Source organism: Dioscorea cayenensis, chromosome 7 (genome assembly GCF_009730915.1).
Source record: "Dioscorea cayenensis subsp. rotundata cultivar TDr96_F1 chromosome 7, TDr96_F1_v2_PseudoChromosome.rev07_lg8_w22 25.fasta, whole genome shotgun sequence".
Taxonomy (NCBI): Eukaryota; Viridiplantae; Streptophyta; class Magnoliopsida; order Dioscoreales; family Dioscoreaceae; genus Dioscorea; species Dioscorea cayenensis.
In genome coordinates, this window is record NC_052477.1 from 18,009,601 (window position 1) to 18,032,332 (window position 22,732).

General features: G+C 32.8%; 1 pseudogene; it reads right to left on the reverse strand.

Annotated features, from left to right (window-relative positions):
• Window positions 1–8,082: 8,082 nt before the first annotated feature.
• LOC120265114 lies at window positions 8,083–21,771 on the reverse strand (annotated as a pseudogene).
• Window positions 21,772–22,732: the final 961 nt, after the last annotated feature.

Below are 22,732 nucleotides of genomic sequence, written 5' to 3' on the forward strand. Positions count from 1 at the left end.
ACTCAAAGAGATCAAACTCCAACATATCAATGTTGAATTTCAGGTTGCAGACATTCTCACCAAGCCACTGGGTCCATCGCATTTCTTGGCTTTTCGTTCCAAGCTATGTGTGGATACACCACAACTCAGCTTGCAAGGGGGTGTTAAGAATACAACAAGCCTATCTCAGGCTCAGTTCTTTACAACCAACTTTAAACCCAATTGTAAACATATAGTATAATATATATGTGTATATATATTCTCAATTGGTTAGGATTCTAGGGTTAGAGAGATAAGAGTGAATGCCCTCCTCTTTCAGCGACGTGTGTTTTCTTCTCTTCTGTGAATCACTTTCAGTAAATCAAGGGCATTCATCATATAATGTTGAATCCAAACACTTTCAACCCATGTCTTCTAGATATTGCATCACGAAGAACCCTAGAATTAGGTGTATAACCTTTCCCTCCATGTAAGATATAAATAAACTGCATATCTCGTGAACAAACTCCCAAGACATTGGTGATAATGTCTCCATTTCTATTCCTATATCTTGGCTTATCAATGTCTAATGCATTCACTTTAACGTAAGTTCCATCTAGAACACCTAAATAATTCTATTATTCCAATAGAATTGTTGGTAAAAAAAATTAGTTTTAATTAAGGATTGATTATCTATAAATAAATTTATGTAATAAATTATTTTACCTTAAACTATTTCCATTTTGCATCTTTTTGTTGATGTAGATATAGGCTTCGGCTTCTTTAATAATACTCAATGTAATTTGAGGATGGATTGCAATACTACCCTAAAATGTCTGCTCACAATCTCATCACTCCTTACAAATTCTCTTTAAAGAACTCTATTTTCTACAAGATGAGAAATTTCATACAAAAAGATTCCTACCATTTCTTCAATATCCAATTTTTTGTTGATGTAAGTTCACCAATTGTTTGAAGCACGTTGTATAATTTATAGAAGGCATTCCTATCGATTCTAGTGTTTTAGATGCATGTCGAGTCCGAATCAAATATCATCCTCCTAAAATTTAATTTCCTAATAGCATGCCTTCCATGAGAAGAATATGACACTCTCATGCGCTTTTTCCTCATATCCTTAGCTTATAGTACCATAATACCAAAAAATAAATTTTGATCAAGAAATTAAAAAACTCTAAACCCATTACACATGTAACCATTGCTGATGTCAGCTCTTCATCAATTCAAAAGTGTATTTTCCCTAACCAACAAATTGAAGTGTAATTAATTAATAATTTATTTAATTATTGAACATATAATTCTAAAAACATAATCATTATGTTCAATTAAACTCATAGACAACATAAAACAAATCAAGAGCAATGGTTTTAGAAACATAATAGTTTAAAAACATAATAGTTATGTTTATATGATCTTAAAGAAACATGATAAAGATCCAAAAGGTTGCTTTGTAATTAGCTCAAAATGAAAATAAAAAGAAGTTCATGGAATTTGGCATTTGTCTTTAGCAGTTTAGAAATAAGAAGAAGAACAAGAATAATTGGGAAGGTTGAATGAGCAATTAACTATAGGGAACCTTGTAAGAATATTGAAGGTTTAGTTATGCAGAAAAATAAAGGTATTGAACATAGATCAATCTCTAAAATCTCATAGTCATAGCCATCCTAGTGAAATTCAAGTGCCTTGAACTTTCAACCCAGTAGCTTTTCTTAAGTACATGGACTCTATGGCATAACATTGCAATCCGATAAAGCATTTAGGGCATCATTAAAAAATTCCTTCAATCGCAATAAATATCATCATATGCATTCTAAAAAAAGAGGAAAATTTTTTAATTCAAACCTAATAACCAGATAATGTAAAACCAACCAAATCATAACAAATCATTAAATCAAAAAAATAATAATAATAAAACCAACAAGCTAACATAAACCAACCGAATCTATTAAATCAAACCATAAAAATAACAAAAAAAAAACTATTAAATTAGAACATAACACAAACAAATCACAAGAAATCATTCATGTACCTGATCGGGTTTCTTGGAGAAATAGTGCGTGGAGGCGTTTCATGTGTTTGAGAATAACCTAGAGTGGGAGCTAATTTTGAAAAAGTTTGACGGTATTTTGGTAAAATAAAAAATGGGTTCACTTTCTTTTCCCATGGCAATTTGACTTTCCCACCATGTATTGAGGGAATAATTTTCCCTCAATTTAATGGAATTACTCTCCCGTGGCAATGCTACTTTTTAGAAAAAATACTTTACCAAACATGGTAACTTGTATTACTTTCCAGAAAAAGTTGGGTAATTTCCCATGTAAAAAAAGCACCCTTAAGTCCATTTGAATAGCGAGAATTAGATATACCGTTTGTTTAGGCTAACAAATCATTTGTTAAATTAGAATATTATTAAATAAATAATAATAAATTTATTAACCAAAATTTGTGGTGGAGCTATGTTATCCATGACGGCACCCTCAACCTTTTCATCCCCCGATACTACCATCTCCTCCATGCTCTACACTATGCCCCGCGGAAAGGGATACTCTCAACACCTCACACTATATTGGACTACTTGAAGCTCTACGGATTCCAAGTGATAAACCTTATTCCCTAACCTAGATCTAACCCTTTGGTCCAGGCAAAAGATCCCTAATTACAACTAAGCCCCAACACTAAAGATTTCTCAACACTTCACTCTATTGCTTGCACAACTAAGCCCCAGTAGAGAAGATCTCTTAGCACTTTACTCTATCATGATTGCAAAGAACTCTTGGAATGTGGAGGTAGGATTAATCACGTCGGAGGGGGAAGGAAACGTTCCGCTACCTCTCAACTCACCCTCTCAACCCTCTTCAACCTTGCTAAGTCTAACCCTAATGAAGTGTCACTCATTCACAAGGATTACCTAAATAGATTCTCAACCCTAGTGTCACCCTAAGGGAAAATCAAATCAATAAACACACAAGATTGAAACTTAATTAAAGCATCAATTGGAGGAAACATAATAGAAGTCAATGAAACAAAATCATCCTAGGGTTTACTAGTCCAAGCACCCACTAGGGGTTTAGCTCTCCATGGAGCAATACAAAATCAAAGATGAAATCAAAAGTAAGTGCAAGCAATCCATAGAGATAACTCCCTTGACGACCGTGTTGATGGTCTTTAAGAGCCCCCTTATCTTCTCCAAAGACTCCTTCATCAAGCCTAGGGCATACCCCACCGAATCCAAGCCATTGGAAGATCTCCCAATAACTCTCCTCTGAAGAAAATCGATGTCGATTGATGTAGGAGCACTCCAAAATCCCAGCAAAAATGTCTCTAAACTCTAGCCGCGCTCTACCCAAAAGAGAGGCAAAAGATAGGAAGAAGATCCCCAAATCAAACTCTCAAAGCGGTATTTATAGGGCTGAAATCAGGCATCCACACGGCCATGTGGATTTCCAGGCTATCTTTTCCTGTGTGCTGTAAACAGTAACTTCTACAGTAATTGTGCTACAACGCTTTGCTACAGTAAAGTGCTACAGTACTTTTTACTAAAGTACTCCCGAATTCATTTTCTTCATCGAGGCCACAAAGTTGGGCACACAACTATGCGGTAGATCACGTTGCATCTTGCTTCCAAACACATTGACAAAGCTCTTGACAATGTTGTACAAGTCGGAACTTATAAGAGTGACTACCTTTGTGCCCTTCCACTTTGTGTATTCACTTGAACATTTTGGAGGTTGGTACACACCCACACGTGTATGAGCACAACTTGTGCCTTGATCCTTGCTCGGTCCAAGAGTTTCCTCAACAATTGCGTCCATGATCCATTTTTGCTTCCTTCCTTCCAAACTTGTCTCCACAACCCTAAATGCACATAAGAACACAAATACACATGAAAGAGCCATAAAATCTGATAAAAGTGATGCTCAATGTAAGAAAAATATACTTCGTAATACTTATACACAAGCACTTATCAGGCCTACAAGACTAGCGATCCATCATCTCTAACTCTTTACGGCCTCGTTCTTACATCCTTAAATAGCCTGTAAGTGGTATGGTATAAAAGAATATGATGAGGGTTTTGAATGGATCTTTTGATGACCAAGCTTTGGGAAAGAAAAGTGGTTTTCTCCAAATCTTAGAGGACAAAGCATCAAGGAGAAAGGACTTATCCACCTTAGAGGAAGAAGACTAGAGTCGACGAGGAACACCTTGTTAGTGTTTGTAGAAGATAAGGGGTAACTCCTTCAATAATCTCAAGAGGTACAATTGAAAAGAGGGTTTTAATGTTTTCAATGAATCTTATTATCTCTTGTGAATTGTATGATTGTTCTTCCTTGATGGAGAACTAATTATGTAGGTGTTTGGGCATAGATGAACTCTAGCATTACATTTTATTGACATTGGTTGTGGATATTTCATGCTTTACTTTGATTTCTAATTGCAATCCTTTATGTTTGAATTCAATCATATTGTCATGCCCCGAACCTGGAGCATTGACAAACGGCCGCGTACCTACAAGGTCGTGACCAAGTAGGCACGCAAGGCCTCAAAACCTGTCTCACACTAGATAAAATAACCTTTAACAAAGACATTAACTTTAAGACAACATAGAGGCACAATGCCCGATATATAATGGAAGCAAGTAACAAGTGTCTCACAAGACATTAAACATAAGACATAAGTTCTAGGTTCACAACAAGAAAGTTTATTAAGTTGAAATATAACTAGGCGGCGACTTGCTCAACGACCCCGCTAAACTGTCCACCACCCAACCCTACTCCTGATCTGAAAGATAGAGAGAACAACTTAATGAGCTTGGGAGCCCAGTAAGCAACCACTAAAAACATCGGGATCACAAAAATGTTCATTAGATTTTAAAAGTGTACAAAATGTAACAAAGCGAAATAAATATCAAAATGAAATCCAAAAATCAGAATTAAATCATAACAGATTTAGTTTACCAAATTAACAAGCATATATGTCCCTCAAACAACTAATGCCAAAACAAAATATCATAGCTTATTTATTTAAACTCGGTGACCCGAGTCGGATTTCAGAACTCATAGGTTTACCCTCGGTGACCCGAGCAGAATATCGAAGCCGTTATTCTTCACCGACGGAGCGGTGCGAAACTATAGTTTCTATGTCGAAATGCGTGTCAACACGGTCGGGTGTTTAACCCCGATGTGCAGGGATTATTGCATTGTTAATTGGGGACTACGAATTTCTATACAAAAAAATATATCATGTCCAAAAATTATAAATCAACACAACAATGAAATTTGGTGATCCCGCTTTTTTTCTAATGAAAATAATTCTAATTATTTCAAAATGAGTTAGATGCCAATATGTGGTAAGAATAAGTAAAATTTAATAAAGCAGGTAACCACATTATTTAAAATATAAGTAATCCATAACAGAATGGATATTTAAAATTATAAATCAAGATTTATGCAACCATTTCAATCTTTAAATAGCCATTGTCTCTAGAAGTTCAAAGTAAAATAAAATAAGAATATATAATATATTAACAGAACAATGGCAGTCAAGTTTAGAATCAATTAAATAAACAAATAAATATATAAATAAAAATCTATAAATTCTGAAGATAATGGTAGATACAGTATTTTAACCCAAAACATTTAAACATAACACCATGAATGGTTTTAACAATAAAACCCAAAGTAATTAAATAATTATGTGAATTATTTCGATAATTAGAAATTTATATATACATATATATAGGTTTATATGCGGTTTACTTACCTGTCTAATGCCAAAACTACAAGCACCCCAAAAATTAGACTTCCACAGAATATCCTATAATAAGATTAAAAATTCCAAAGCAAATCAGAACTTCTACCACATAAATAACAAGTTTTAGTGGGATGCCACTGAACACAATTTCTAGAATATTTTATCCTATAAGAAATCCATAATAATAATAATAATAATAATAATAATAATAATAATAATAATAGTGCACTCCCCTAATTATGGGTTCTAATGGCAACACACAACAAGTTATTTAAAAGTGCTTGTCATTGAATTCCAACCGAAATTACAAATTACAAATCCAAGAATAGTTAGAGCAAGCTTATCAGTAAACATTTAGAAAAATAATAACAATAACAAAATCATAAAAAGAAAAACAGTAGGCTGACAACATAAGGGACACAGTAATGGCTTCTATAATGTATTAAATGAGATAAAAGGCAAGGGATTGTCTTTTCATATCACTTTTAAAACAAAATCTCCATTCCCTCTCTACCATCAGCTTTTAACAACAATTAAATAATGCATTATGTGTTTGGATACCAATCTTGGATCAATATTATCATTCACTACAATCAAATGAGAACAAAAATTACCCAATCAATAGTATTCTACCAACAGGCGCTAAAACCAGGAAGCTTGCATATGAGACAAACTGTCAACCTCGGCTTGACATGCAAGTTTTTTTTTTAAAAAAAAAAATCAAGAACAATGTTTTTAACTCATAGAGAACTTGATCATGAACAAAGGCATGCAAATCAACATAGAAAATTTATTGCTAAATGGCCAGTTTCATTATGAGGAAAATCAATCCACCACTTCATCCCTAGATCTAGGAAGAGAACGTTTACCTCTCAACGATAACAACACAACCCTCATACATGTCAAGTTTTGCAATCACACATGACAATTACATCTATGGCAATTAACACACGTCAAATTTTGAAACTACGACACAAGATTTAACATAAGAGTACAATAAAAGTCCATAGCTATTGAAAACAAGTAAATCAAACTGCACTAAGAAACATGGTTCATAAGCCCAAGGCACTGTGAGATGGTTAGCCCCTTATGAGTTCATAAAAATGAGAAGAAGAAAGAGATACAAAAGATTAAAAACTCATGACACCCTCTTTCAATTAAAATCTCCTCAATTTAAGCTCTAGAAACTTTCTTGGATTGCTGATCTTCGCTCCTCAATGTGCCTTCAACCTTGCCTTGATCTTCCTAGAAAGTGTGGTGAAGATTTGCCTAAAGTCTCCTTCGAATCTCTGGAAATGGAGGAGAAGACCCTGGCTAAGAACTCCCTTCAAAAACCTAAATCTGGGCAATTAAAGGCACTTTTCGGGCTCAACACAATCTAAGTACAGTAGTGCTTAGGTCGTGCTTTTATTGGGACTTTGGAGAAAATCAACTAAGTGCCCAAACAGAGGAAAGCACAGGGAGATCACGATCGTGCTTTGCCTGTGTTTCCCATAAGCACTCTTGTGAAAGGAGCAGAGAAAACATGCTTTAGCTGTTAAGAGGGAACTTTGAAATCTAGAGAAATGCACGGGGATAGAGCACGCTCATGCTTCGCCCGTGCTTGCCCTGGAACACACTCGTGCTTGCATTATAGCTCAGCCCTCTTGAAACTAGCAATAAGCACAATTATGCTTAGCCCATGCTTAGCTTAAACACTAAGCAAATGATGTTTTTTTTGTAAATTTTTCTTCCAAATTCACTTCTATTGTCTCGAACCCTAGTATTCTACATATTAAACATAAAATATCCAGAATAGCATCGAATATATCAAAAGAATACTAAAAGACAAGTAAAATATAGCTCCGAGGTAAATAAAATATCGATATGAAATGCGCTCATCATATACTTTAGGATTTCTCTTGGTTCAAATTTACTTGCTAACTTACAACCTTTGTCCTGGACTTATAATACCCTAAAGGGAGTCTATGCCAAAGCATCCCCTTTCTCTTGCTTGTATAGCCGTATTTATTTCAATGCTTTTGATTTCTATTTTCTTTTTTTTTTTTCACATCACACAATTTCAAGTAGGCTAGTTTTCGGATTAAAGACTAGTACTAGTGGTCTCTATTTTCCCTAGGATCAATACCATGCTCTTTAGCACACTTTATTACAAGATCAACACGTACCCTTAACCTTTTCATCCCCCGTTACTCACCACCATCTCCTTCATCCTCCCACTCTTCCTATTATTACTATTACTATTATCTATCCTACTACCCCTTGCACCATCTTTGTCACCAACACCGCCTCCACACTCATACCCTTTATATATTGCTAACCCCCTCTCCAACTCCGTCATGACATTCTCCATTATTAGCCACTCTTCCCTCTCATCCTCACACAATTGCATGCCATCCTTGCTTTTCTTCTTAACCCTTCTATCTTCCCTGCTTTCTTTAACACCATATTCAACACCTTCTCAATGTCTCCACATTTTATCAATGACACCACCCATTGTATTATGTTTCCTTCTCATTATCTCATATTTATAGCCTTTCTCCTACTCACTATCTTCAACAACAACACCCCAAAGCTATACATATCCGACTTCGTCATTAGGCAAAGCAACCTGTAATACTCCTGATCCAAGTACCTTAACGTCCCCATCACCAGCTCCGACAATGCTACATTACTATCCCTTAGCCGTAGTAACGCTAGCCTGAAGTCCATCACCCTTGCATTGTGCTCTTCATCAATGAGTATGTTCAATAACGTGATATCTTTGTGAATCACTGTTGGTCAAGCATAGCCATGCATTTATTCTATAATTCTCACTACTTGCAATACTATTACCACTCTGTACATCCAATTTAGCTTCTGATTCAACGATGGATACAATAAAATTAATTAAAAATGTCAATGGGAATTTTCATCCAATAAAAATAAAAAACCTCATCAATCTCCCAATTTGAAGTGTTAAAAAATGTGAATAAAATTGAGATTTTTATACTTCGAATTTACCTCTTAAACCATACATTATCTAAAACCATGGTTCCAAGCACGTGTTGGTCTAAAGTCTTACTTTATAAAACCTCCAAAACCCTATCCAAGCAAAACATCAATGTTAATCTATGAATTTAGGACATGGCAGTTTTGCCGATGTACCGGTGTTGTGCCGGTGTTTGATATGAATACATCATGGACAAGGTTGGGCACCATGTCCGACATCCTCAAACATGATAAAATATAATTTAATAATATGGACACCTTTAGACATGGCCTAGACAAGGATGAACTAGGTTTTTGGTGGCGAAGCTTCACCCAACAATAGAAAAAAGTTAAAAACATCCATAAATAAAGAACGATCGCCAAAGCTCGCTTTATTGCCATTACCATCTCCTTAGTGAGAAAGTTTGGGAGGTTAGTAGGGTTTAGCTAAATCTTGGGCTTGCAGAGTTTGGGGTTGAGATCTTTGTGGGCATAAGACTCATGGGAGGATAAGAAGAAAGAAGAGGAGGTAATGGGAGGTGGAGAGGTGGTGGAGAGGTGGTGGAGAAATAGAGAGATGCTGCCCATAATGAGGGAGGCAGTTATTGCTAGAGTTTGAGGGAGACACCTAATCTAAGATCTAGGGGTTTCTCTCAAGATCAACCTTGACTGTTGAATCATTGATTTATTTTTTCTTATTGAAAAATAAATCTTGTTTATCCTTGTTGAAATTTGGACTTTATAAATATAAATGATTTATTTATAATTTTATTGAAAGATATTATAAATTGAAATATCAAATTCAAATAACAAATTTTGTATTATTATAATTATTTTTTTCTGTCATATTTTATCATTTTTTATTGCTATAAATTATTTTTTTATAATTTGTTGTTAATACCAGCCCATCCTCAAGTTAACTATGGTTGTACATTTGACGTTTAGGCTTTGCTAGATTAATACCAAAACTAGCTTTGATAATATTGATTTGGGACCTAGGAAAATCGTCACTTTAGTTTATATATTTATTTTAATTTTTTACCATAATATTTTTATTATAATTTTTTGAAGTTTAATTTAGTTAAAATGCGAGAGGTTTAAAATAAACATTTTTCAATAATTAACATACATCCACAAAAACTTTAAAAAAACTTTTTTTTTTTTTGAAAAAAACAATTTTTGATTTCAAGGTTAAAATTAACTTTAGGGGCCGTTTGGTTGGCGGTAATGTGCAAACATTACCGCCTGTTACGTGGTAATCTTTTCACATTACCATGTTTGGATTATTGGTAGTGGTAATATTGATGGTAATATGTGATTACTAACCTTGGAAGATTACCAAAAAACTTGGTAATCCCATTACCACCAAAATAGGTGGCTATGTTGGATTACCAAGTGAGTGTTAATCTGAAATATTTTTTGGACAAATATGCCCTTTGTTTAAATATAATAATTTTCATACTTTATTTGTTGGATAAAAAAATTAAATTTAAATAACATTATTTTTTGAATATGTTTAGCTTCGAAAATTTAATTTTTATCCAAAATTTTATTTTATTTTAAATTTAAACTTATATAAAATAGTAGACACAAGGGTATTTTGGGAAATTTAGAATATTACCAAGTTGATTACTATGTAACATGAGTTTCCAACCAAACATGGTTATCATGAATTACCACAACATTCCTGGGCATATAACATTCCCAATCTTATTACCACGGTAATCTCGTTACGTGGTAATATATCATTACCGTGAACCAAACGGCCCCTTAGTATAATTCAGGATCAATTATGAACTGCCTTACTATTTGGACCCATTGTTTGGTAATTTATTGAAGGCCTATATTTAGTTTGATTTTTCTATCTAGATATTTTATCATAATTTTTTGAAATTTAATTCAATTGAAATATGAAAGATTAAAATAAACATATTAAAATATTTATAACACACTCATATACACAATGAAAATAAATTTATTTCAACTATAATTTAACATTAATGGTGAATAGCCTTGCTAGTTGGGCCATTATTTACTAGCTATGGGCTCATTTTAAAATTTAGTTTATTAAAATATGAGAGGTTTAAAATGAACATATTAAAATAGTTAACGCACATACACACACAATGAAAATAAAAACTGATTTTTAAAATGATTTTAATTTTAAATATAATTAACGATTAATGGTGGATTGCCTTCCTAGTTGGACCATTATTTGCTAGCTAGAGGCCCTTTTTTTATTTCTTAAATCCACATATTTTATTACGATTTTTTAAAATTTGATTAGTCAAAATATGAGAGGTTAAAAATAAACATATTTAAATATTTACCACGCACAAACACACAATAAAAATAAAAACTGATTTTTTTTTTTATTTCAACTACATATCAAGATTAGTGGTGGATTGCCTTCCTAGTTGGGCCATTATTTGGTAACTATAGGGCCCATATATATTTTCAAATCGGGATATTTTATCATGAATTTTTAACATATAGTTTAGTCAGAATATGAGAGGTTAAAAATAGACATATTTAAATATTTAACACACATAAACACAATAAAAATAAAGCATATTTTTTATTTCAACTATGATTCAGGATTAGTGGTGGATTGCCTTTGGTTGGGCCATTATCTGCTAGCTGTAGTCGCATATATATATATATATATATTTCAAACTCAGATATTTTATCATGATTTTTTAAAACTTAATTTAGTCAAAATGCGAGAGGTTTATCCTAGACATATTTAAATATTTAACACACAATAAAATAAAAATTGATTTTTTTTTTATTTCAACTATAACTCAGGATTAGTGGTGGATTGCCTTGTTGGGTCATATATTTTTTTTTTTTCAAATCCGGATATTTTATCATGATTTTTTATAATTTAATTTAGTCAAAATATGAAAGGTTACAAATAGACAAATTTAAATATTTAACACACAATAAAATAAAAAGTAATTTTTTATTTCAACTATAATTTAGGATTAGTTATGGATTCCCTTGCTAGTTGGGCCATTATTTGCTGGCTATAGACCCAAATTTTTATTTCCAATATAGATATTTTATCATGAATTTTCAAAATTTAATATAGTCAAAATATGAGAGGCTACAAATAAACATATTTAAATATCTTAATTTAGAAATCAATGGAAAAAATAAACTAATCTTTTATTTTATGACTAAAATACACCTCGAGTATAATTCAAGATTAATTATGAACTACCATACTATTTCAATGATGAAAGTGAAAAAAAAAACGTTTTTCAATAGTTCTTAAACAAACAAGGATATTTCACCAAAAGCATGTATGCGTCGCACATCCAATGAGATCTAGGGTTGGGACATGCGGTTTGAGGTCCCATTTAGAGCCAGACTTCATTTAATCTATAGTTATTAGGTTGTTATGAGATTTGTTATGGATTTTGAATAGTTTTTAATGTGTATACAATAATTAACTTTCATGAAAATGATAATTATACCTTATATATATATATATATATTTCTTTTTAAACAAATTATATGTATACATTAATATATTAAAACATCATATAAGAAATGAATTGTTTAATACCTTATGGGCCCATTTGGCAGACATGATAAGGGCCATAGGATATGACTATCATATCCTATTATTTTCTTTTGTTTGGTGTGCCAATAAAATATGACAATATTATCCTATTAACCCAATTTATCCTACCGGAGACATGATATTAAATCCTGTGGGGGAAGTCAAGATATAAACAGGTAGGATATGATAAAATTTTAAATTTACTTTTTTACCCTATTTTTGGTTTATTAAACTCATCTAAAGTTTGATTATATGACATCTTTCCATCTTTTGATGATCAACAACTAAATAGGACTCTAATTTTATTAAGTAGGGTTTTTTGCATCCTAAGTGGTTGAAGAGTTTCTCCGTCGATCTTGTGCTTGAACATGTTGTTTTTTTTATCTAAATATCGTTTGTTATCATGTCTTAGTTTTTCTAATCGGATGATTTTTTAAATTGACTTCAATGTGATGTATTTAATTTGCTATATTTATGGATTTTTGGTTATTTTTTCTAGCAAATTTTAATATATTTTGATTTTTTTTGGTGGTATGTTATTGTCCGATTGGTGTTTTGGTTTCAATTGATGGTGTAATTTAATTTTTTTTTGTTTTTTGTGAATTGTTTGTATTGGAGGACTATCACAAACATGGCTTTTGTCATGATAAGATGCCCATCTTGACCACTAAATTTGAAAAGCCATGACAAAGCAATAGTAAAAAACCAATACTATAGTAGAAGATGGGTGATTTCATGCCTTTTCTTTTGTAGTGACTGGGTTTGTAATAATTAATTGATGGGAGGATTGTTGATTGAATATGCTTGTAATAGTTGTGGGTTTACAAACATGCCCATCTTGGCTACTAAAATCATGGCTTTTATATTTTTGTTTTTGTCTTTTTTTGTTTTTTAGGGCATGGACCACTAAAATCAATTTAATTGCTTGGGTGAGAAAAAATAATATGGTAAATCTTGTAAACCCAATCTTTCCATCACCCTATTCTTCATGACTTCAATTCAACTATTGAATAAAATAAAATAAATAAATCAAAACTCTCTCATTTATCATTATCATGGTTGACAAAAAGGCTAATGAGTATTTATATCTTTCCAATTATACCAACATTAATGTTATTATAGTAATGAGAATCTATGCCATAAATTAAATAAGCTGATGGAGCTTATCATAATTTATATATTTTGCAAAATTACTTGTAGTTATTTGTTATTCCCAATTCTTTATGGTGTCTTTTTTCCAATAAAAATAATTTAAGACTAACTGTAGTGATATGTTCCCACATTTTAATAGTTTTTATTAAATCCAATCATTAAAAATATTTATATGTAAGTATCTAGAAAATATATATATATATATATATATATATATATATTTCTCTATTTATTGAAATTGTTGTGTTCTATATCATTTATATAGGTAAATATGGATTCAGAGAAGCAGCTTGAGCTTATGTCATATCTAATATTGGAGCTAAGGTTTTCAGAGATGATTGGGATTTGTTTTATAATTTTTATGTCAATGAGTCATTGTGCACTACGGTTGTATGAAAGTACTATTCTTAGGCATCAATTAATAGTTAGAGAAGGCTTCAAGAGTGAATTTCTAAATAGTTTGTTTAACGAAAGATGATCAAACTTGCATTGATCAACTTCGTATAGATATTCGGGCCTTCCGGTTACTATGTGTCCTCCTTCATAACAATGGGAGATTAAAAGAGGATGGACAAGTAAATATTGAAGAACAAGTGGCTATGTTCTTACATATATTAGCACATCATTCTAAAAATCATGTTATTAAGTTTATGTTTAAATGATCAGGAGAAACAGTTAGCAGGTACTTTAATTTAGCATTAAATGCCGTCTCACGAATGCAAGAGACACTTCTTAGAGCACAAGATCCTGTTCTAGAAGATTGCTTAGATGAAAGATGAAAATGGTTTAAGGTATGTTGATTGTATATCTTATCTTTAAATCTATTTTATAACTAATAGTTTAGTTCTATGTTTCTTATAACATTTTGTTGGTGATTGTTGGGCATTAGATGGAACACATATCATTATTAATATACCAGCAATTGATAAACCCAGATATCGTAATAGAAAAGGAGATATATCTACCAATGTCCTAGGTGCATGTTCGAGGGATATGAAGTTTATATATGTGTTACCAGGATGGGAAGGATCAGCATCAGATTCAAGGGTATTATGAGATGCCATTTCTAGGAGGAATGGTATAATAGTTCCTACAGGTAAAAAAAATTTAAGTGAGACAATTTATAATTTTATTAATGAGTAATAAGTTAGAAGTCTATTTAACTATTATAATTTATTATATGGTATTATTATCTTGTGGAAGCTGGATATGGAAATTGCGAAGGATTTCTTGCTCCATATAGAGGCTATCGGTATCATCGTAGTGAATGGAGACAAGGGTATACACCTATATGCAAAGAAGAGCTCTTCAATATAAGACACTCTATGGCAAGAAATGTAATAGAAAGAACTTTTGGATTATTAAAAATGCATTGGGCTATTCTTAGAAGTCGATCTTTTTACCCAATCAAAGTCCAAAACCGCATTATAATTGCTTGTTGTCTTTTACACAATTTTATTAGAAGGGAAATGCCTACTGATCCAATAGAAGCACAATTAGATGTAGAATGGGAAACTCAATTTCACAATGCGGATGTGGCACTTGGTGATGGTGATCATATTACTATAATTGAAACAAGTAATGAGTGGTCTACTTGGAGAGAAAATTTAGCAACACAAATGTGGAATGAATTTCTTACTAATAGACATAGATGTTGACTATTGTATTACTAGTTATTTATTTTTAGTTTTAACTTATATTTTGTGATTTGAATAATTATTTTATTTCTTTGATTTATGTTTCAATTTAGCAACTTATGTTGGAACATCTATGTTATATTTTGGATCATCAATAAAGTCATTATTTCTTGGTTATGTTATGAATTCTTTTTTATTTGATAACATTTTTGGTTTATTATTTGATAATGAGTTAGGAATGGAGTCTACGGGCACTCTTCAGCAAAGCATAAAAAAAAAAGAGAGATCGTAGGCTATGGTCCAATAAGGAGGATGAAGCACTTCTTGATATTTTGATTGAAGCTGTGAATGAAAATCAAAGACTTGATAATGGGATATTCAAAACAAATACCTTGAAAATGGCATGGCTGAGATAAAGATCGGACAAAAATTTCCTAATTGTGGAATTAAGGTGAAACCCCACATTGAGTCTGCAATGAAAAGATTAAGGGCAGTTTATAACATAGTTTATGATATGCTAAATCAGAGTGGTTTTGGTTGGGATGATGAGAAAAAATTATTACTATAGACAATGACTCTGTATGGGCTGATTATATTCAGATTGGTGTTTATTTTTTCCTTAGTTAATTTCAACTTTTTTTATTATTTATTTTTGATAAATTTAAAAAAATTCATATTGTATTATTTTATAGAATCATCCAAGAGCAAAGGATTACAGGAATACACCAATCCCACTTTTTGATAAGCTTGCTTATGCTTTTGGAAAGGACCGTGCTACTGGTAATGATGTTGTTACCCTTACTTATGTTATTGAGGAACTAGATCATGAAGAAGAAGAACAAAATGATGATGTTAATGATGATGATGATGATGATGATGATGATGATGATGATGATGATAATGACATTAGAGTAGATTCCACCCAATCAACATCTATCAACCAGTCACAATCTAGAAGAAAACATGATCATGCGGAAGGCCAACCAAGAAAAAAAATTAGAGAAGCAAATATCCTTGCTAACAACATATCTGAATTGGGAAAGGGGTTTAATAAGTGGCAAGAATCTAGCACAGAACAATTGGAGCGAGCTGCAGATCTCCTTGGAGTTGCAAAAGATGTGTTTGATGATTTGAGGAGCCTCATGAATGAACTGAAGAAAATGAATTTAACAGATCAAGAGCACTTCCTTGCAGCGGAAATGATATTATCTGTGCCCTATTGATTGCATATATTTTGGGGTTGTGATGATGGTGATCATATTGCATTTGTGAAGTCACTAATATAGATATTTCTTAATTTAAAGATTATCCACTTTGTTTTAAGAAGATTTTATTATTTGTCAGATAAACTTTATTTGTGATGCTAATTACAAAACTACATTTATGTTGATGAAAATATTAGTTAATTTCATTTTATTTGTAGCAATGACTTAGAGGACTTTATTTTTCATTAATGGGTTTATTACTCTAGCTTTTTACCATATTAATGACTTTGTGTATGATTTTCTCCAAGCAAATAGGTTTGAAGTATAATTTTTGCAAGTTGGTGATATTATGATCTATATATTTGCGGGCATTATATATAGGTTTTTTTAATAATTTAATAGAAACTCATAAAGATACCGATAAGTAAATCATTAAGGGGAAGAAAATTAAAAAAACATCTATTTTGAAAAATAATATATAATTATATTATAAAGGGTAATTTTGTCTATTTACATATCATTCATATCATATCCTGTCATTATCTGGTCCACTTCAAACGTAAAATAAAATAATAAATGTTATCCAATGACTTATCCGGTGCGCACCAAACATAAGATAAGATATGAGCATATTATGCCCATATCCTTTCCTACTACTATCCAGTCCTCATATCATATCCGTCCATATCCTATCATGTCCACCAAATGGGCCCTATATATATATATATATATATTGTTTTTAATGTGCATCTTGTAATTATAACTTTCAATAATACATATTAAGAAATAAATAAATTTTTAAAATCATTCAGCCTTCTTACATGGGGATCTCTCTGAAGACGTTTATATGACTCCTCCTCCTGGTTTCTCTCATCCTTCTTAGCATGTTTGTTATCTTCGCTGAGCTATCTATGGACTCAAACAAGCTTCTCGTGCCTGGTTTGTGAGTTTTTGTAGTGTAGTTCTTGCTCTTGGTTACACTGAGAGCTCTCATGATTATGCCCTCTTCACTCGGCATACTTCTTGAGGCCTTACTATTCTCTTTCTTTGTGTTGACAATATAGTTATTACAGGTGATGATGTCGATACTGTTGTTTTTTTAAAACAGTGGTTACACACCGAGTTTCAGATGAAAAATCTTGGCCCTCTTCATTACTTTCTTAGACTTGAGGTTGCTTATTCTCGTCAAGGTTACTTGGTGTCTTAACAAAAGTACATTTTTGATATTTTTTGATGACCTGATATTACTGATCTACGTACTGCCTCTACTTCTATTGAGTTGCATCATCGACTCTCCTCTTCCAATAGTGAGCCTCTACCTAATCCTACTCGCTATCGTGCACTTGTTGGTGCTCTCATCTATCTCACCATCACTATGCCTGATATTACATATGTTGTTCATGTTCTTAGCCAGTTTGTGAGTGCACCTCGCTCTACTCATTATGATGCCCTTTTATGAGTTTTTCGTTATCGTTGTGGCCCTATATTTCAATCTTTACTTTTCTCTGCCACGCGTTTTTTTCTTGAATTACGCGTCTATTGTGATGTTGATTGGGCAGGTGATGCTTCTGATCAACGATCTACTACTGGTTTCTGCATTTTTCTTGGAGATTCTTTTATCTCTTGGAAAAGCAAGAAACAATCTACTGTTGCTATTTCCACTATTGAGGCTGAGTATGGTACTATGTCCTCTACTATTAAGGAGGTTCTTTGGTTGTATAAGATTTTGATGGACTATGGTGCCTCTATCTCTACCCCCACTCATATATACTATGATACCCAAACTGCCATCAAAATCGCTGCCAATCCTGTGTTCCACGAGTGTACGAAGTATCTTGAGGTCGCTCTTCACTTCGTTTGTCATCATTACCTTAGTGGCAGTATTCTTCTTCCTTATGTCGCCTCTACACAGCATTGCTGATCTTCTCACTAAGGCCCATACTATCTCCCTGTTTCATTTTTTGGTTGACATACTCTCGGTACATGACGTACCGGGAGTTTTAGGGAGTGTTAGAGTAATAATAATACCTATACATGTATATTATATTTATAATATATGTATACTCATGTGTACGCCATTCTTGTATTTATATGGGCTAGTTTGCTCTAATGAAATCCATTCATTCTCTTCTCTCATCTTTTATCTATTAGTCAATTATGCAGAAAAAGACTTGTCAATGCAATTCACCGATTGGCTTGTATTTCCTAAAGAAGAATTCAATATTCCATTGCTCTTATTAATAGCTTGTAGTTGCTTCTAGTGTCATCTTGCGGAAATGCATAGCATAAATATTCCAGGTCAAATGATTTTACTCATCACCACACACACTGAGGTATCTTAACTTGGAGGGCATGGATATATTAATGATTTTGCTCATCACCATACAATGAAGAGTTCTGTAGTGAGATGGGTCTTTGATATATTAATGAGTCTTCTTGGCTGCTTTCACCAATGGTCTAATATTTTAGTTTCAGTATCATATCAGAATCTAAAGCTTAATTAGTATTTATTACCACCCTATTCAAAGTAGCCTAAGAGAAAATGATAGGACAATGTGTTTCATTTTTTTATTATTAATCCACCACTTCCACCAAAGGACATAAGACCTGAGTTTTTCATAATTTAATGACCGGCATAATCTCTTGATATACCAGCGCAATCTTCCATTGTTTACTAGTATGATTACAATGTATCATAGAATTACTTGAGATATATTCCAGTAAAATATATGATTTTTCTCTTCACCAAACACTAAGTTCTCTTGGATGACCACACACTGAGCTCTCCTGGATGACCACGCACTGAGCTCTCTTGGAAGACAGGGAGGGATGAAGCTAACTAAGATATATATAAATATCAATAATTGAACTAAAGGGGCTTGTTCCACCACAAATGCATACAACAAAGTTATGGTGTGAGATGATAAATGGATAAACTACAGCTAATTAAGATGCAAACTACAGCTAATTAAGATGCAAACTTCACTCCATTTTTTTTTTTTTTTTTAAGTAAAGTGGATAAACCATGAATTTATTAGAGAAAAAAGAAGCATAAAGAAGGCAAAAGAAACAAAACAAACACAACCAAGAAGCAAACACAAGAGTATGGCAGTGATCACCAGAGGCAAGGCAAACCAAAACCACAAAAGCAACAAAGAAAGCACAAATAGAAAGAATGTTGATGTGAATGTGAAGTCCACCCTATGGTTTTGAGGCCTTCACCAGCAGCAATAAGGAGTGGATTACTCCTAAGGAGGTGAAGGAATCATCGAGCCTATAATATCACTCTGCCTAGCACTCATGAAATCAAGGAAGAACCAGAGAGTCCGAATGGAGTCACCTAGAAGATCCTAGTCTGGATCTCTAGCTGCAGAGAACCAAGAAAGAAGCATATAAATGATTTTAGAAATGACTAAATGGGTTTCCGAAGAATGTAGGTTAAAAATGCGGTTATTTCTTTCAAACCAAAGATTCCAAAAGATTGCTTTAGTAACAAGATCCCAGAGAAGACGATGTTGGTCTTGGAGAGAGGGAATCCAAAAGTCCAGATCTCAGGAAAGTTCCCAGGAAGAGAATGCAAGTTTAGAATTTGCTTAAAGATAATCCATATAGGGTTGGAGTAGTCGTAATGAAGCAGGAGATACTGTACCGATTTTGAGTTTTTGTGACACAACACACGGTATTTATAGCACAATGAATGTTACAACCTTTCTTGACAAGATTGGTAAGGGTTAGGATTTTGGTATCCCAAACGAGCCAATAGAAAAGTGTAATATAACTAGGACACCTCACTTTCCAAAAAAGAGAGTAGAGTGGGCTACGGATTCCCCATCCACAAGGAATCTGTAATAAGATTTAACTGAGAAAATTTTATTGCATTCTAGAGTCCAGATTCTCTCATCCTCAATCTCATTGCGATAATCTGGAATTGAAGATAAGAGGGGAGAAAGCATATCACTTGAAACAGTGGAGAAAGTATATCCAATTTTCTTTCAATAAATCAGTGGTTCTATTTATTTATTTTTTTAAAATTAAGATGCAAACAAGAAAGTAAATTTAAGTAGCTATCCATTGTTTTAATGGTTTGCAAAAATTCTTTACGCCAATCACCGTCATTCATTTAATTGTCTCCATTGTCTTTTTGTCTTTACAAAATGTCTGTAACTCCTCAACAATGCATTTCACATATTGGCTAGTAATTCCTAACAAGACTTCAGTCTTCCATTGTTTGAATTAATAACTTGCAAAATTTCTTAACATGGAGATAGAGCTTTCCATCTCTTTAAAATGACTTGAAGAATTCCTTAGTATGAATCCCAATCAAATAATATTCTCATTGTTTTAAATAATTTTTGACATGGTAAATTGAGTATTACTTACTTTAAATTTATTGTTCTTTTCTAAAAAATTAGTTGTTTATCTACTTTACTCTAAAAAACAAATGTCTTAAGCAAATGCCATTGAAACACTAGTTTGATTAGTCTAGCTCTTGTCCAATTCATATGTTTATGTGCGTGTAAAATACAATAAAAAAAACACATATAATCTTAGACCTTTTTCTCAGTGAATAAACACAAAAATAATGAAATTTATATCAAAACCAGTCATTATTCATATACTAAAATATTGATTTGGATGAAAATTGAAATATTGTGACCAAATTTATTTTTATTTGACAACGACTACAAATATCACCCACAAGAGGGTTGTCAAAAGACAAACAAATATGGTGATGTGTCAGTTACATTGATTTATTGGCGCATTAGATTTATTAACTCCGGCAAAAGTTAGATGGGTGATTGTAGTTCTATCATATACATGTCATGAAGATTTTCTAAAACTAAATTGAATTGATAAATTTCCTTATCATTATTATGCAATTCTGGAGCAGAAAAAATGATATCCCCTTGTATCTTATAATATATGCAAAGTAGTAATGCACTAGGTAGTGGTTGTTTTGACCAAATTTATTCAAAAAGTTATATATATATATATATGGACAAAGGCATACATATACTTGATGATCAGTCTTAACAGTCTCACAACTCAACTTATTCATCTCATCTCTCTGTGTTACAGTGACCACCACCATGATAAGTTCATATCACCGAGTGGCTCCTTCTAATTCATCTTATCCATTCCATCATGCTTCTTCTTTATCACACTAGTGTTATTCTCCTAATCAAGCTCCTCCTCATCAGCTAATGCACTTATCTTCCATTCACATCAATGCCTGGACCTTCTCAACCTCAAGAAAGGTTTCATCATGCTCAACGAAAGCAATGCCAACTACTATTTTATAACAAGTTCACTCCTGCATCGGCTACCTAGCACAGACTGTTGCCGATGGGAGGGAGTCACCTGTGACAAAGCATCTGGTCTTGTTGTCTCTCTTGACCTCAGCGAGAAGTTCATGGCTAGCAACATTATGCCATCTCTTTTCAACTTCACCTCCCTCCAAAGACTCAATCTCGCATTCAATTTTTTCAACCAGAGCTTTGTCTTGCATTCAGATTTAGAAAAATTAGCTAATCTCACACATCTCAACCTTTCTAATTCCAGACTGCTATTATGCCAAAGTGTTATGACTCATAAGATAGGATAACAAGAGATGATCCCAAGGTAGAAGGATATGTTAGGACTCATAGGGATATGATTGGAAGAGTTAATCACAAGGTAGAAAGGGATATAAAAAAAAGGAAAAGATCATGAAGGCCAGAGATTTAAGAAGAAAAAAAAGAGTTCTTAAGCCTGACTAGTTTCTCAGACGATATTCTCCGGTGATCTTGGCAGGAGGAAAGTTATCTTACTATATTTTTAATTTAGTTTTACTAGATCTATAGCACTACGAGCTTGTTAATTTCAAGTGGTGATTTCCTATTATTTGGTTAATGTTTATTTGATTTACTAATCTGAACCATCTGGTGATGAATTGTGACTTATGAGCTTGATTGCTTATTCTACATTGATATAACTTGGCTGGAGAAGTGGTTATGGAATTGATTTGATTGTTCAATTGAATTGGAAATTCTATGAACCAGTAAATTATAATATTTTGGTGCTTTCACTGAGAGAATATTTCCTCCATGGCTGAATGAATAGAATTGCAAGACCTAGAGGATAAGGTAAACAACACACTCTATCCAAGGGTATGTGCAAGATGGATCCAAATTGAAGAAAGATCAATTCAAGGTGAAGAAAGAATCACAAGATTGGAAAGATCGGTCACTACCATTTCCGAATTTTTTTAGAGCTTTAGGATTTGTTTGTAATTTACGTGATGCCCAAGTTGGTACAGTTTCTTATTTCTCATCTACGTTTCTAACTTCACCCATCAACTGTTTGATGAAATTCCCCATTAAACTGATTGACGTAGTCAAGTGTGATGAGCAGCAGGAATTGTCCCATTTTGACAAGATCAATGCTTCATTGAAGATGTTTAGCTATGGGCTCAACCAGGACCATTGTGA